At 35.6% G+C, this 18,534-nt stretch overlaps 1 pseudogene; it reads right to left on the reverse strand.

The window, feature by feature from the left end:
• Nucleotides 1-84: 84 nt before the first annotated feature.
• Nucleotides 85-9,512, reverse strand: LOC100790100 (protein SIEVE ELEMENT OCCLUSION B-like; annotated as a pseudogene).
• Nucleotides 9,513-18,534: the final 9,022 nt, after the last annotated feature.

Consider the following 18,534-nt stretch of genomic DNA (forward strand, 5'->3'; position numbering starts at 1 on the left):
TAGTTGAAAGAAGTGTATTGCCGGGTTTCTTTTCAAAGGCACACTTGGTTATTGTTTTATTTTTACCGTCTTTAGCTTGTAAGGTTGATGATTGATATGGAGGGCTTGGACATTTGTGAGTGAAGTCAGTTATTGATTTGTGAGTGAATTGCTTTGGAAAGTTTTATCAGAAAATGGCCTAATTTCATGTTGTGGAATGGTGTATCGGATATTGGAAGAAATATGCCATGTCTGTTCGGGTTTTGGTGATATCCTTTTGCTGAAATTTGGAATATTGAGCACTATCATATGTTGCAGAAAGCATTTTGTTAATTAACTTGATTTGATTAAGAAAAAAAGAAAACATAAAGTATATAAATGATCAAAACATGAAATCAGTTTCAAAATAACTGTTTATACTTATTATACAGCAGACCATCATCATGCTAAAAATTGTGAGTGTACATGAGATAATTCCTAATCAAGCAGAACACAGAACTAGTTATTCTTTCAAAACAATTCACTCAATATAATATTCACCTAAGACAAACTGCATAAAAATCAATATATCAATATATACTAACAATACATTACCCCATCTACACACAAAAATTTAAACCAAACTTAAAGAAGTCTCATGCATGAAATGAAACCTCTGAGCATGTAGCAGTTGTTTCATGCATTTGTCTTGGGCAATGTCACTGGTTTCACGACCAAGGCAACACATGTATTTAACAGAAGAAACTTCCATTTCATGTCCACACTTATTTGGACATGGTATGTGAGCTAGAATGTCAGCGGGGTAGTTAGCAAATTCCCTATGTTCACATTTGTGAGGAACACTTTTAAACTTAAACTTCTCATAGTAGTCCTTGAAAGCTACATCAAAGCCCACTTCATTGTTCAATGTCCCTTTCCAAGCATAAAAGTCTGAGACAGTTTTAAGCATAGCATCACCATGACCTAGAAGCTTCACATGAGACCCTTTTGTAAGAATGGCCCATCCAAGTGGATCTTGTTTGAGGAACATCAATTTCTGAATCTCTCTTGTTGTAGAATCTTGCACTTGTTCACCACCCCTTTTTGTTAGTTTCCTGCTAGCAAGCAAGTTGTCTATGGCGATCCTGAAGCGTGGAACAATCTTGGGGTTGTCCCTTCCCAATGAATAGGACTCAATTGTGGTTTCTTCCTCTTGGGTCAGAGTTTCATTCTTTTCCAATTTCTCCACAGCTGTGGTGAAATCTTGGATCCACTTAGTGTTGGTGCCTCCATAGATGAAGATGTAAGAGTCCCTTTTGATCTTATTTGTGGACATGAAAAGTATAGATCAGTTTATTTTAAAGTGCTATGCCAATTTACAAGACAAAGACAATGCCAAGAAAACTTGGGGTTGCAAGCACAAGTCTTTGAGTTTGCAGAAGAAACTACCACTACAGGTTCACTGATACACAGTAGTTGTATTTAATTAAATAGGATTTATTTTAAATTCCCTGATAGTATAATAGGTTTTTTCACTGTCATCCAATAACAAATTGTACAATAAGTTTGTTGATTCATATAATAACTATTTCAAAAGTATACCTAACATGATTTCTGATTGGTTGACACTGTAATTTTTTTTAGTATGATAGTGCATATGAATTTAATTCTTAATTAAATATATAGATAATATGCATGATATCATGATTTCATTTTGTGACAGAATAACATAAAATACTTATTTGGATGCTTTTCACAGGTTCAGTTACTACTTGGCACTCGATTTGGCAGAATCCAACAATGAAAAAACAATCACCAATGAATTATGTGAATAACAGGACAATAATTAGTTTGTAGTGTTTGGTACTTACCAATTCTCTTATTATTGGACTGAGGGTGATCATTTCATTCCAAAACCAGTTCCATTGCTGAGTGAGTCTGGTTTGATCAGAGGTTCTGAAAGGGAAGCCATCAATATCCCATTTGGAAATAATCTGCTTTGCATCAGAGTTTTCCACTTTACCCTCAGGGCTTATGAGCATGATAATGGGGTTACCTTTGTAATTGAATACCTCTTTTATCAATCAATACCTGTTTGGTAATTGAATTCCTTCACCACATACCACTCAACCTTAGTAACATCTAACTTTTTCTTTTGTTCTTCATCCCAAACTCCTACTATGGGGATCCATAAAATCTTGAAATCCTCTTTCCTGTAACTCTCTAGCTCCTTTGGTTCCTCTTTCAATTTCACATGGATCGATTTTAAAAGCTGAATCTCATTGTCAATGTGGTCAAGGCCCGAAATGAACAGTAAGACATGCTTATTCTTAAACTCTCCTAATGCAGCCTGTAAAAGAGTCAAGGAGATAATAATCAACAATGGATATGTTATTTTTCTCTAGACTAGGACATTTAAAAGATTAAACCCTTTGTTTTATGGTCAAAGTGCATTGGATTAATACTTTGCATAAGGACTAGTAGTAGCAGAGATTTTACTATAGTTGATACCTGTGGTCCTGTAAGGCCATTATACACCGATGGTCTTGAATCCTGGGAATCACTGGGACAACAAGAGCTTCCAAAAACTTTACAATATAAATTTGTGTATCAGTTTGAATGGAAGTGATAATATCCTTGCGCCTTGAGTAATCTTCTATTCGCCCTGCAAGTAACACAGAACTTTTACCTCCTATCATCATTTTAGTTCAATTCCACACCTTCACTAGTTCAGAGAATTTAAGGGAAGCACACTTCTAATATTCATACAAAAGATTTGCAAAGCACTTAACTCGTAACTAACCTATCTGTGTGCTGCACTTGTCTTGATGGTCCTTGAAATTTTTGAGAATGAAATCAAGCCTATAGTCAAATTTGGATAAGTCGTATCTGTAACCCCTGAATCCAAGCAATTGCAACTATGAATCATTATACAAAATTTTAATATAAAGACAGCGGATTTGGATCCCCTCATGTTAATAAGTGACATGACAATGACATGTTACAAGAGAGACATAAAAACAATGTGAAGTAGTACAGACCTGACCCTTACTTGTTAGGGCCTATAAAGCACCGATATTTTTTTAATTTGCTTCAGGTATTTGTATCGGATACGTATTTTATACGATATTCTTGGATACTTCACCGATACGTGTGGATGAAGTATTCAAACCTACGAAAACTGAGAATTCAATTTGCTTTACGTATCCTATCCCGATTCTCTTTAGGATACTTCAGTGATACATATCAGTGATGTATCAAGCTTTCTAAAAATCCAATACAACTACATGAAACACATAATATGTATAATATAGAAACATTGTGCCTTAGTGAACACAAAATGAAAATTGTTCTCTTTATAAATGAGATTTTATAAAAAAGAATTACTTTTTAGTAATGTCCAAGAAATATGTTTTTAATTTGGATTTGTAGAATTGAAATTATATATATTTATTGTGTTTTATGCATTTTTATAAATTTTTAAATCCGTGTCTTACATGGATCGTATCCTATTTGTTTTTAAAATAACTATGATTACCGCATCATAGTTTAGGGCTCATTAGTTTTATTTTTGTGTCTTTCTCTCTTATAGCATCGCGGGTTGCATACAAGAAGATATTAGTATGACATTGATTGAGGAAATTAGTTAAGATGGTTTGGACACATACAAGGAAGACTATTGGAAGCACCAACGGGAAAGCAAATTACATGGATTTTAGTCTTATGAAAAGGAGAGTGACCAAAAGAAGCTTAAAAGAAGTCGTTAAAGCAATCTCATGATAAAATAATATCTCTAAAAAGTTTTGGTCTTTAACCGAGCCTAATGATGTCGTATGATTTTAACTGACTTCACTATTTGAATAAGACCTTTGATGTTGTTGTCTCTTTTATAGCATCACATAATTATCCTACTTAGTAGCACAAGAAGATTCAAATTTTATGAAAAATGGTATGCAAGAAACAGTATGAATCAATTAAGCTCACTTATCACCCTGGAAATCAATGTGGCAGGTACAAGTGACCAAGAGGTGCTGATTGTCCAGTATGCAAGAACAGGAATCAAGTGCAAAGTGTCCGTCAAAGAAGGCACATCCTTTACGTTATACTCCACAGTAATCATCTTCTTCCAATCAGTGATGCATTTAACCACTTGCTCGATCTTCTGCACCAAACTGTTGAAGTTAGCTAGGTGCTGTACGTTTCCCATGATGCTTTGAAGTCCGTTCAACTCTGCCAATGATTTTCCAAGTTTAATGTCACGTGGGATATGGGCAAGTTGCCAAAACTTGCCATATTCCAGAGCAAAAGCTCCTAGTACTATCACTGCTTTTGCATCCCAGGAATAGTCTCTCAGCTGTTCAAGTATCAACATTGTTGTTTGATGCGCGTATTGCTCGCCACGAGCTGTGCATATCATCTGCATCCAATTGTTACAATTCAGTTTTTACCCGTTTAATCAGTATTCTCGAGTTCAAGTCTTAAGCATATTATTACTTCTTGTGTAAGTAGTACTGAGAACTGTTATCATATTGATATTTTATTTTCAAGTACTGGTATCTTGATAGGTTGTGAAACATTTATATAATCATAGGACTGCAGGCTTAAGAGAAATTATTATGTGGTCAGGTCTGGATCAGAAGATGGTCCCTCCAATCTCCATGTGATACACTACCACATTTTATAATTTATGAAAGAGTTAATAACATGTCATATTGAGATTGGACCGGGACATGCTAGGTGCACCCAGCAATTAGGTGAATGAACAAAATTGCCCTTGTGCCAATTTGTTCATCCGGAAGAACTTTCTTTCATATGGACTTTCGGAAGAAGTTCTTCCGGCACAACGCTCTAACCAACTAAGCTAATGAATCAATTACGCTATAAAATAAATAATATTAGTATACATAAATTATTACTATACATAATTATCATTAACATTTCTAATGTGTATTTAATGCGCATGTAAATTTGAATAATAAATTTTGTGACAATTGAATTTAATTTAAATCATACGAATTATGTAATCCGTATATTTTTTAAAAATAAAAAATATTTACTATCACAACATTTTATTTGTATTACAAAATTTAATATATATTAAATAAATATTATTTATTTTATAACAACGTGAATTAAATATGCATTAAAATTTATAATAATATCTCGAATTAAAAAATATTTAATGCATATTTAATGACAATTTTGCCCTTGTCTTGTTTTTCTTTAAATTTACTGCGCTTGCTTCCTGTCTAACACTTCCTTTGTTTCACTTTCACTTTCGTCCTGTGCTGGGTAGTTTTTGCAACTTTTGGTGGTTTTTGCAAGTTTGTTCGAAGTAGCTGTTCGGTGAAGGTTAAATATTGGTGGTTTCTGTCGTAGTTGCTCTTCTTATTCCATCGGAGGTATGCATTTTATGGTTTTTTTTTGTGTTCTTCTGTTACAGAAGCAGTAAAATGTTGAGGAAGGTTATTTAGTAAAAACTTCTTCCGGAAGAAGTTCTTCCGAAAGTTGATACTGCTTATTCTGGAAGAAGTTCTTTCGTAATAAGGTGTGTCAACTTCCGGAAGAAGTTCTTCCGGAAACTGTATTTTTTTAATTTTTTTTTGGAATTGTGTTTTTAAATTTGTGAAAAAATTAATATATATGAATATTATAATTTATAATATTTGTATTTCATATTTTTGAAATTTTGGATAATTGGTTTAATTAGGTATAATAATTTAGGTATAATATTAAATGATTTAGGTAAAATAATTGTATTTTGTTGTAGTAGTAAAATGTTTTATTAGTTGTTAGTTATAGTGTTACCTTTAGTTTAAGTAAATAATTTAGTTTTAACTTTTGTATTACTTGTGTATGATGCATAATTTAATAATATGTTGTTAAGATGGACGAAGATCAATGGACGTATGACTATACGATGTCACAAGAAGTTCATATGGATTATGATAATGAAGAAGAATGTGGTGTGAATGAACCACATGTTGATTGTTCGAATGCTTTTAATACCTGTCAGGTAATCATGTTCATTAGTTTGAGTCATTTGGTTGAACGTATGTTTCATATAAAAATTAATATGTCGGAGTTGCGTTGTAGGTCTTTGGTACTCGAAATGATGTTTTGTAGTGGGCTCGAACAGTTGCCCATGAAAACGGATTTGTTGCAGTGATTATGAGGTCTGACACAGATACTAGTAGCAGAGGAAGAAGTTCATTTGTGTTAATTGGGTGTGAAAGGAGTGGTCTGTACAAGTGTAGGAATAAAGAATTCATTAGAAGAGACACTAGGAGTAGGAAATGTGGTTGTCCCTTCAGGCTTCGTGGGAAACCAGTGCATGGAGGGGAAGGTTGGATGGTGAAGTTGATTTGTGGGATTCGCAATCATGAATTGGCCAAGTCTTTAGTTGGAGATCCATACACTGGGCGATTGACTAAGAATGAAAAGAAAATTATTGTTGATATGAAAAAGTCGATGGTGAAACCAAAAAACATCTTGCTAAGGTTGAAAGTGCACAATGCCAACAGTTGCACCACGATCAAGCAAATTTATAATGCAAGTAGTGCATATCATTCTTCAATAAGAGGAGCTGATACCAAAATGCAACATCTGATGAAGCTTCTCGAACGTGATCAATACATTCATTGGCATAGATTAAAGGATGAAGTTGTGGTGCATGATCTGTTTTGGTGTCACCCAGATGTAGTAAAGTTATGCAATGCATATCATCTAGTGTTTTTTATAGATAGTACTTACAAAACAAATAGGTACAGACTCCCACTACTTGACTTTTTTGGGGTGACACCAATGACGATGACATTCTCTGTTGGGTTTTCATATTTGGAGGGTGAGCGTGTTAATAATATTGTATGGGTTTTGAAATGGTTTCGATGTCTATTTTTAAGAAATGATCGTCTCCCTGTTGTTATTGTCACTGACAGAGACCTAGCAGTGATGAATGCAGTGAAAACTGTGTTCCCGGAGTGTACAAACTTGTTGTGCAGGTTTTACATCGATAAGAATGTCAAGGCGAAGTACAAATCTTTAATCGGTCAAACAAATGCCTGGGACTATGTGATGGATAACTGGGGTACTTTGGTTGATTTTCGTCTGAACAACAATTCCCTGAGTCCTTTCAGAAGTTTCAAATTGCTTGTTCACCTTGACCAGTGTTCGTTGACTATGTTAACGACACATGGATTATCCCCCACAAGGAAAAATTTATTACAACCTAGACGAATAAGATCATGCACCTAGGCAACACAACAACAAACAGGTATTAAAATCTTATTCTTTTTCTTGTAAGGATTATTAATAAATGGTATTTAATTGTTGTATATTTTTCATGTTTGTTGTATATTTTAAATGTAGGGTTGAATCAGCTCATTGGGCTCTAAAAAGAGTATTACAAAATAGCCTTGGAGACCTGTGTAGTGTTTGGGATGCCATGAACAACATGATCACGCTGCAACACGTTGAAATTAAAGCATCCTTTGAAACCAGTACGCATGTGGTTGGACATGTATTTAAAAAACCCTTATACAAGAGGCTTGTTGGAATGTTTTCAAGGAACGCTTTAAATGAGATTGCTGCCAAGGTTGAGCGTCTACGTTATCTCGGCAACGATCCCTCTTCTTGTGGTTGTGTGATGAGAAGCACGCTCAGTCTTTCTTGTGCATGTGAGCTTTCTAGGTATACTGCTGGCAGCATCCCAGTGGATTCAATCCATATGTTCTGGAGGAGACTTTGCTTTTCAGACCAAGGGTTATGTGAGGCTGAAGTCAGCACCAAGGAAGAGATTGAGACCATATCTAAAATATTTGAGGAACTTGATGTGTGTGGCAAACTAACTCTCAAGAGTAAACTTTGGGATATTGCATACCCTGATCATAACTCTATGTGCCCTCATTCGTCAAAGGTCAACACTAAAGGTGCACCGAAGAAACTGATGAAAAGAAGTCAAAGATCCACAAAGCGTGATCCGTCTTACTGGGAGTATGTTGATGCTTTTCATTATGTTCAAAGCAGCAATGCTTCAGTGAAACGTAGTGCATCACTCTTATCCAAAGAAAGACCAAGGTCAAGGCATCTTTGCTAAAGTACAAACACTTCTTTATAGTGCCTCACAAGTACCTCAAAATCCACTTAAGTGCTTCCCAATGAGCTTTACCTCGATTTGACATAAACCTGCTAACAACTCCCACTGCATGGCTAGTATATGGCCTCATACAAACCATTGCATACATCAAACTTGTAAATGGCTGGAGCATACAAAACCTTAGCCATGAATTATTTTTCTTCCTCTATTTGAGGTGACTGATCCTTGGATAGGTGAAAATGATTGGCTAAAGGTGTGCTCACAAGCTTGGCGTTTCCCATGTTGAATCTTTGCAAAACATGGTTGATGTACTCTACCTGAGATAACTGCAAAATCCCTCTTTGCTAATCTCTCGTGATTTGCATACCGAGGATCTTCTTTACTGGACCTAAGTTCTTCATGTCAAATTCTTTTGACAACTGCATCTTTAAGTTTTTAATTTCATCCATATTTGATCCAGCTACTAACATATCATCGACATAAAATAACAAAATAATATGACTAGATTTATATCTCTTGAAGAAAAAAATGGTTGGCGTTGCACTTCTAGAAATTTTTCTTAAGCATAAAGCTTTCAAACTTCTTGTACCATTGTCTTGGGGCTTGTTTTAGACCATACAAGATCTTCTTCAATCTACACACCATATTCTTTTTCCCTTCTTCTGAGAAACCTTCAGGTTGGTGCATGTAAATCTCTTCATCTAAGTCTGCATGAAGAAATACAGTCTTCACATCCAATTGCTCAAGGTAGAGCTCTTCATTGGCAACAATGCTTAAGACAGACCTAATAGTATTAAGTTTCACAACAAGAGAAAAAATTTCAATGTAGTCAACTCCTTCCTTTTGCTGAAATCCTTTAATAACTAGACGAGCTTTTTATCTCTTAGAGCAGTCATGCTCCTCTTTTACTCGATACACCCATTTATTGTGAAGTGTTTTCTTCCCCATGGGTAACTCAACTAGTTTCCATGTTTGATTGGTGATTAAAGACTTCATCTCGTTTTTCATAGGAAGCTCCCACTTGTTGGAATCTATTGTCTGACATGCTTCCTTATAGTTTTTAGGTTCTCCTTGATCAGTTAATAATATATAATTCAGATATTTCTTCTTAGGCATATGAGGCTGGGAAGACCTTCTAAATACAAGAGCGGAAGTAGAAGACTGGCTCTGGTGTGTCAACTTGTTGCTGGCTATTATATTCAATTGATTCCTCTAACTGAGAAGTCTCAATCATAAGGGTTTTTGGGACATCATCCACCTCTGCGTACACTGAACTACTTTGTTCTGAGTTGCTAGTGTTTGTGTTGTTCGTATCCTTGTACATTACTCTTTCATTGAAGATCACATCTCTACTATAGATCATCTTTTTATTTTCATTATCCCATAAGCAGTAGCCAAACTCATCTTCACCATAACTGATGAAAGTGCACTTCTTTGAATTGGGATCAACCTTATTCATACCTTGATCACTAATGTGCACATATGCTACACAACCAAAAATTCTAAGATGTGAGAGTTTTACCTTTTTTCCGCTGTATACCTCATCTAGTATTTTGTGATCCAATGGTACTACTGGACCTCGGTTCATTAAGTAAGTTGATGTGTTGACTGCTTCTACCTAAAATTTCTTTGGCAAGCCTTTCTATAGACGCAAGCTTCTGGCTCTTTTAGTCAATGTTCAATTCATACGCTCAGCAATACCATTATGTTAAGTGATGTAGGTCCATGTGGAGCTTGTAGGCCTTTGATTTTCTTCATCAATGGAGTCCTTTGCTTCTTGAAGATCATGGCAACAAAATGGAGATGGAAATCATCGAAGCAGAATGGAAATGGAAGAAAGATGATTGGAGACGCTACTTCAAAGGAAAGATGAGTCAAGTACAAGTTCACTACCATAGGAAGCCATGGATAAGAGCTTGAATAAGAAGAAGATGAGGGGAGGGAGAAGGACCACGAAATTTTGTGCATCAAATGAGGTCTGAACTTTGAAGTAATTCTCAAATGATAAAAGTTGAAAAATGCACATACATGACCTCTATTTATAGCCTAAGTGTCACACAAAATTGGAGGGAAATTTGAATTTCTATTCAAATCTCACTTGAATTTGAAATTGAATTCGTGGAGCCAAATTTTCACTAATTATGATTAGTGAATTTTAGCTATGGTTCAGCCCACTAATCCAAGATCAAGTCAAAGATTATCCACTAAGTGTGCTTAGGTGTCATGAGGCATGTAAAACATGAAGGACATGCACAAAGTGTAATTATATGATGTGGCAATAGGGTGTAACAAGCAAATGCTCACCTCCCCCTCTAAAATTTAATTGAATTGGGCTTCTCCCAATTCAATTAAATTTATTTTCCAACACACATCAAATATTCACTTAATGCATGTGAAATTACAAAACTACCCCTAATACAAAAACTAGTCTAGGTGCCCTAAAATACAAGGGCTAAAAAATCCTATATTTCTAGGGTACCCTACCTACATTATGGAGCCCTAAATACAAGGCCCAAAAATAATGAAATCTTAATCTAATATGTACAAAGATAAGTGGGCTCATACTTAGCCCATGGGCCCAAAATCTACCCTAAAGCTCATGAGAACCCTAGGGCCTTCTCTTGCATCTCTGGCCCAATCTTCTTGGAGTCTTCTATCCAATGCCCTTGAGGGGTAGGATTGAATCATTCCCTCCCCCTTGAAAAGGATTTGACCTCAAATCCAAAGGTTCTTGAAACTCAGGGATTCTTTCCTCATCACCTGTAAAGAGAATAAAAACATATGTATTAGTGATGTTGGGTATGCTAGAGTAGGGTAAGGACTGAAAACCCCTTTCCTGGCCATCTTCCCATGAGAAAACATAGTTTCTCACCTACTCAATGAGTGGTGCTACAAGTATAGAAAAATATGGGACAAACCTTTTGTAAAAGTTTGTTAAGTCATTGAATCCTCAAATTTCCCTTATACTTGGTGGAGTAGGCCACTCAGGAATGACCTTTATTCTTTTAGGGTCCATGGGAAGCCCTTGATCACTATTTTAAAAGTTAAGGAAAGTAATGGAATAAAACATACCTTTTTCTTTATTTTCATGTTGATTATTCCTACAAAAAATTACGACAAACCTAAGGTGTCCCAAATGAGCACCTAGGTTTGTATTGAAACAAAAAATAAGAACAAACTTATCTAATGAGTCCCTATGTACACAAATCATGAAGATGTTGGGATCATGAGTGATTTTACAAAAGAGGGTTGCACCACTCAACACATTCATCATACCACCTATCATAGGGATTTGGTGCCTCATAATACCTATTTTGGACACCAATAAAATACAAGGATTTAAGCTCTTACGAATCACACCCTCATCCAACAACTGATTTACTTGAGGAATAACCTCAAGCTCAAGAGGTATGGCGGTGCTAACGGATGTTTACCTTGATAGGAGAAGGTAGAAAGATTGTTTAAGAAGGAGTGCTCTTTTGATATCATATTTTGTTGCAAAATGATTTTCCTTCTTAACAATCTTCTTGGAGGAATCTTTTTCCTCTTTTTCCTTCCCCTTGACCTTTGAAGACAAGGCCTTACTATTCTTCTTTTTCTTTTGGTTTTCTAGTTTTTCTTCCTCATCCCTCTTATCTTTCGTAGTACCTGTGAAAGTGTTTGAGGATGCAACACAAATTTAGTGTCAAGATGGGTGAGGGTAATCTCATTAGTTGGGCCATTGTAAATGATCTTCCTATCAAATTGCCATGGCCTTCCTAAAAGAATATGCCCTGCCTCCATGTTAACTATATCACAATTACCTTCATCCTTATATGTCCCGATGGAGAAAGGTATCTTTACTTGTTGGTTAACTATCATTTCACCTTTGTAATTGAGCCATTGAAGTTTATAAGGTTTTGGGTGGGGAATGTTAGAGAGGTTCAACTTAGAAACTAATCTTGTGCTACAACAATTACAACAAGATCCAATATCCACAATGAGAGAACAAGTTTTATCTAAAATTTTGCATCTTGTATAAAAGATGTTCTCTCTTTGGGATTGAGATAGATCACAAGATTGACCTCCAAGGAGCCTTTTAAGCATTAGGAGGTCACCTTCTTCAAGGGGGTAGACTTCCTCACTAGACTCTTCATCCCTTACTTCATCTTCACTTCCACTAGAGGAAGGGGAAGAAGTAGTCTCCTCTTGACTACTATTAATGTCTTGATCCCTCATAATCATGGTTTTCTTTGTGGGGCATTGAGAGGCAATGTGACCTCTCCCAAGACATTTGAAGAATTAAATGTTGCTAGTCCTTTCTTGGGAACTAGTCTTAGGGGTGGATTTCTCTATGGTCTTACCCTTATCTTCCTTGGGTTTTGAAGGTGCAGCTCCCAAAATTCCTTGGGCTTGATCCTTCCTTGGATAAGAGTGAAAGCCATAAGATTTTGAAGAAGGATTTCTTTTAAGTTGTTGCTCCACTCTTATACAAAGTTGGACTAGCTCATCTAGGTCCCTATATGGAAGGGGTTCAACCTTATCCCTCACTTCCATATTAAGCCCACTAAGGAACCTAGCTATGCTTGTTCTTTCCTCTTCCCTAAGTCCAGCTCTTAAAAGGAGTAGTTTCATTTGTTGTCTATATTCTTCAACACTCATACTCCCTTGTTTAAGCCTTTGGAGCTTGTCCATAAGCTCCCTTTCATAGTAGAAGGGAATGTGCCTCTTCCTAAGGGCACTCTTAAGATCATTCCAATACTCTATTGGAGGATCCCAATGAATCCTTTGTCCCCTAACAAGGGAAGTCCACCAATAGAGGGCATACCCTTGAAAGCTAAGGATAACCAATGGAACTTTTCTCTCTTCGCTAATATGATGGCAAGCAAAGAGTTGTTCAACCTTCATTTCCCAATCTAAGTAGGCCTCAACATTATCTTTTCCATGGAAATATGGGAGGCTAATCTTAACCTCTTGAGGCCTTCTATCCTTTTCTTTTCTTTGGGAGTGAGGTTTAGGATGTGACCTACGTCTTCCTCTATAATAGTCACTAAGTTCTTCACTTAGGCTCTTGCAAAAGTCATGACTACTATAGGAGGCATGTTTTTCTTTTTCCATTTCTTTCATTATTTTTCTTCTTTCTTCCTTTCTTATTTTCTCTCTTTCATCTTAACTTATTTCTTCCACTCTTTTTTTATCCTTTTTCTTTTCTCTCTTGTTTTTATTTCCACAACATAAGGGATCTCAACTCATCTAACATCTTATACAAGGGGTCCTTAGTAGTGGAACCCTCACCATTAACACTAGATGAAGAATGAAGACTCATGTTGATTCCTAAGTTGTGATTCTTTCTTGTTGGGGGTTTGAAAACAAAAGGTAAAAGAAACTATAGTTGAAACTAGCCAAAATAAACACTAAAAGAGGTGTGAAAGATAAGGTAAAAACTAATTGGTAAAAGGCAAGCTATCTAGGCGGTTTGATAATGGAAGGTAAAGGAAATAAGCTATGAAAGTAAGCAAGAAATTAAAGTGCAAGAAATGCAAATTAGACGGATCCTAAGAGTGTTTGGATGACCTCATTTAAGGTTCCCTACAAAACACTAACTATCCTAAGGGGAAATTGCCTAAAATTATTACACACAAATGGAAGTAGGGTGACCTATTGGAGGCTCCCAACTTACTTCCAATGAAAGACCTTTTTGTTACAAAATTTGAAAGCAAAGCAAATTGCCAATTACAAAAAAAGTCCTCAATTTTGGTGGCTATTCTCTCTTTGGCGTTTCACTCAATTTGGAGTGCTTCTTAGTCCAATGGCTCTTAAGGTGGTTGGCCCCTTGCTTCTTGACTCAAATTCTTCAAGGGATGACACCAATCCTCCTTTCCAATTCCCTATATGGCAGCTCACAAACAAGGAAACAAAGAGACAAACAATTATAGAATTGAAATTTCAAGAAACCTCTAGTTTTGGCACTTGTTTTCATACTAATTTTGAATTGAAATTTCAGAACTAAGATTGGTATAAAATAGGCACCAATTGTAGAACAAATTTTGAGCCAAAACAACACGCACACTTCCCTTTCACTTTTTTTTCTTTTCTGGACACTGAATTTCCTGCCAACTTGTGTGATTTTTCTTATTTTTTCCTTTTGTCCAAATCAATTGGTCCTTTTTTTATAACTTTTTTCCATATGTCTATAAAATTCAGCAAAATTTAAGATCAAAATTCGCAGTGACCAATTCTCAGTAATTTTTACAAATTCGTATGTTCAAGCTGTCAGCACTAGCGATTTCAACCTAGAAATTAAGAGTAGTCTTTATGTTGCTTAAGGCTTGGATAATTACAATTTATGTTTAATTATGCTCAAATTTCTTGAATAACACAATTCAAGAGAGTTTAAAACTTATTTTGATTCACAAATCCAGCCATAACTCAACTTCTTCATAGGCATCATATAGGAAACTTAGAAAACAAAACAAAGTTCAACAACAAGACTACTTCTAGGAATTGATTTAGAACATGTTATAAACTAAATAACATGCATGAATTAGACTCAAAATTAAAAAGATAAGCTAATAATGACAAGAATACATGAACAAATGTATCTAAAATTCAATCAACAAAATCAAAATTTAACACAAACTTAGAACATAATGTGACAATTATTATGATTAAACATGACTCTAAGACAACATGGATTAAGTGATTTACACTTCGATTTTTGTGTTTTTTTTCTAATCAATATTTTGGAAGAAAATTTAGATCTAAAGGTTCAGCACAAGAAGATTATGACTAAAAAATTATAGAACCTAAAATCAACACAAAAACGTGATTCAAGAGTAGATCTATAAAATTTGAACCATATAAATGCAAGAACAAGTGTAGATCTAAGATTTAATCGGTTTATTTTTTTTAATCTACTTTAAACAGCACCAAACCACAAGACAGTGAAGGATATACAGGGAGAATAAGATGAAGAACAAGTAATTAAAGTGAATTGACCGAACAAAAAGATAGAGGAAGTAAAAGAACATCACCTAGACGAAGATGCTTTTGATACCACATGATGTAGCTCCATGTGGAGCTTGTAGGCCTTGGATCTTCTTCATCAATGGAGTCTTTTTCTTCTTGAAGATCATGTCAGCATAATGGAGATGGAAGAAAGATGATTGGAGACACCACTTCAAGAACATCACCTAGACGAAGATGATTGGACACACCATCTACAAGCTCACCACCATAGGAAGTCATGGATAAGAGCTTGAAGGAGGAGAAGATAAGGGGAGGGAGAAGGAGAGAAGGAGCATGAAATTTTGTACCTCAAACGAGGTCTGAACTTTGAAGTGTAATTCTCAAATGATTAAAGTTGAAAAAATGCACACACATGACCTCTATTTATAGCCTAAGTGTCACACAAAATTGGAGGGAAATTTGAATTTCTATTAAAATTTCACTTGAATTTGAAATTGAATTCGTGGAGCCAAAATTTCACTAATTATGATTAGTGAATTTTAGCTATGGTTCAACCCACTAATCCAAGATCAAGTTCAAGATTCTCCACTAAGTGTGCTTAGGTGTCATGAGCATTGTAAAGCATGAAGGACATGCACAAAGTGTGATTATATGATGTGGCAATGGGGTGTAGCAAGCAAATGCTCACCTCCCCCTCTAAAATTTAATTGGATTGGGCTTCTCCCAATTCAATTAAATTTATTTTCCAACACACACATCAAATATTCACTTAATTCATGTGAAATTACAAAATTACCCCTAATACAAAAACTAGTCTTGGTGCCCTAAAATACAAGGGCTGAAAAATCCTACATTTCTAGGGTACCCTACCTACATTATGGAGCCCTAATGCAAGGCCCAAAAATAATGAAATCTTAATCTAATATGTACAAAGATAAGTGGGCTCATACTTAGTCCATTGGCCTAAAATCTACCCTAAGGCTCATGAGAATCCTAAGGCCTTCTCTTGCATCTCTGGCTCAATCTTCTTGGAGTCTTCTATCCAATGCCCTTAGAGGGTAGGATTGCATCGTTAAGGCATACCTAGCACGGTCCTTTCCATTCTGATCCCATGCTCATAGCAAAACTTTTTAAATCTAGTGTCTACGTATTCACCACCATTGTTAGATCTAAGCTTTTTGATCTTCAACCCTGTCTTGTTTTCTACCATAGTTTTCAATATCTTGAAAGCCTCAAATACTTATGACTTATATTTTAGAAAGTATACCTATACCTTCCTAGAGTGATCATGAATAAAAGTTACAAAGTATTGTCTCCCACTAATGGATGGGACATTCGTTGGGCCCTAAGCATCAAAGTGAACAAGTTTGAGTCTCTCTTTCTTTGGAGTTCTTCCACATATCTGAAAGCTAACTCATTTCTTCTTTCCAAGTTTAATATCTTCACACATGTTGATTTCTACCGACTAAAGAGCTAGTAATTTATTCTTTAGGTGCATGATTTTCATCCCTTTCTCGCTCATATGGACAAGTCTCTGGTGCCATAGATTGGGAATTTTTGTTGCAACAGCTGCAATCAAATGACATGCTTCATCTGTCATGCAAAGAGTTCCACTCTTATTACCATGAGCAACTGCCATTTCACCTTTTGAAATCTTCCATTGATTGCCATAGAAGATTGTTGTGTAGCCATCACTGGCCAATTGGACTATAGAGATTAAGTTCTTCGTCAAGTTGAGAATATGTCTATTATTTTTCAATCCCCATATAGACCTGTTTAACTTAATCTTCATTGCGCCTTTACCCACAATCTCACAAGATTGTCCATTACCAAGATAAAATTTACCAAGGTTTCCAAGGACATAATTCTCAAAGAATTCTTTCTGAGAAGTGGTGTGAAAGGATGCTCTAGAGTCTAATACCCAAGACTCTTCCTTGCTCTTTAAAGAACATATTAAAGCATCATGTACTTCTCTAGAGGTGGAGGCAACATTGCCTCTACCCTCGCCTCTTGATTCTTTGGTGCACTCTTGCACTAGTTTTTATAGTGTTTCCACAATTCCAACACTCGATAGTCTTCAAGTGTTGGGAACTTTGGTGATTCTTGGATTTGGGTCTTCTTTCCTTTGATTTTCCACATCCACATCCTTTGGTTGGATTTCTTCCTCTTGACTCTACAAATCTGAAGAGGTTGATGATTCACCCGACTCTCTCCGTCGAATTTCTTCACTAAGAACCAAATCATGAACATCATTGAATTTTAACTTATTGCTTCCCGACGAGCTACTCATAATTGTGACAATAGCATTCCAACTTTCTGGTAGAGAAGATAAAAGTATCAATGCTCATACTTTTTCTTTGAAATCAATTCCAACTGAACTCAATTGGGTTGTGACTATATTGAGTTCATTAAGATGTTGCCCTATTGATGCACCTTCTATCATCCATAAATTGAACAACTGCCTCATCAAATGAACTTTGTTTGAGGTTGATGGCTTTTCATACATGCTAGAAAGAGCCATCATAAACTCGTTGTTGTAGTTTCTTTTGCAATGTTGAAGCAACGTTGCGGGATAACGTCAAATGGACAACTCTAAGGGCTTGTCTATCGAGAAGAAATCAATCTTCATCCTTCATACCCTCAGGTTTATTTCTTGAGAGAGGTTGATCCATTTTTTTCAAATACAAATAATCTTCTATTTGCATCTTCCAAAAGCTAAAGTTCGCACCATCGAACTTTTCAGTTTTCACCTTTACATCTTCTGTAGCCATTGCTTCCACTCAACTCTGACTCCTTCTGGATCATTTATAACACCAATGCTTTGATACTAGTTGTTGGAAAATTATGCAAAATGTTCTATAATTAGATTTGTAAGAAACAAAATATATGTGGAATATTTGCACACACACACACACAATTGATAACGGAGTTCGACCAATTATGTTTATGTCTTCGGGTTGCTGCAGATATTTATTGTGAAGAGAAAATTATAAGCAAGTGTTTACAAACACTCACTCAACTCAACTCACAACCCTATTATATCCAGAAAATATTAAAATAAATATTTTTTCTCTCTCTTTATTTTCTTGAAGCTGGAATATTTATTAAGGAAAATAAGTAACCTATTTATACAATTTCTCCTTCACTTATTCAACTTTGCTTGCTATTTCTTCTATTGCTTTTCTTGAATTTCTCTCATTATAAGCTTCGCTTTAATCGTTTACTACTAAAAAACTTGTTTTTTACGACGTACATTCTAAGACAGTTATATGAAAACTGTCTTAGAATGTGACGCGGTGGCATTTTTGTAGTTAAGATCATTATATTTTATTTTTACGTCGCACATTCTAAGACGGTTATAAAATAGCTGTCTTAGAATGTTACACAGTGACATTACTGTAATTATTGAAAACTTAAAGGACGACGGGTTTCTTAAAAAACCACCTTCGTATTCGTTCCTAACCCTAGCTTGTTCTCATTCATTTCATTTTTTATCGTCCTTTACTAACCCGCGCCACAGCAACAACTCTCCC

The sequence above is a fragment of the Glycine max genome, chromosome 13, assembly GCF_000004515.6.
Source record: "Glycine max cultivar Williams 82 chromosome 13, Glycine_max_v4.0, whole genome shotgun sequence".
Taxonomy (NCBI): Eukaryota; Viridiplantae; Streptophyta; class Magnoliopsida; order Fabales; family Fabaceae; genus Glycine; species Glycine max.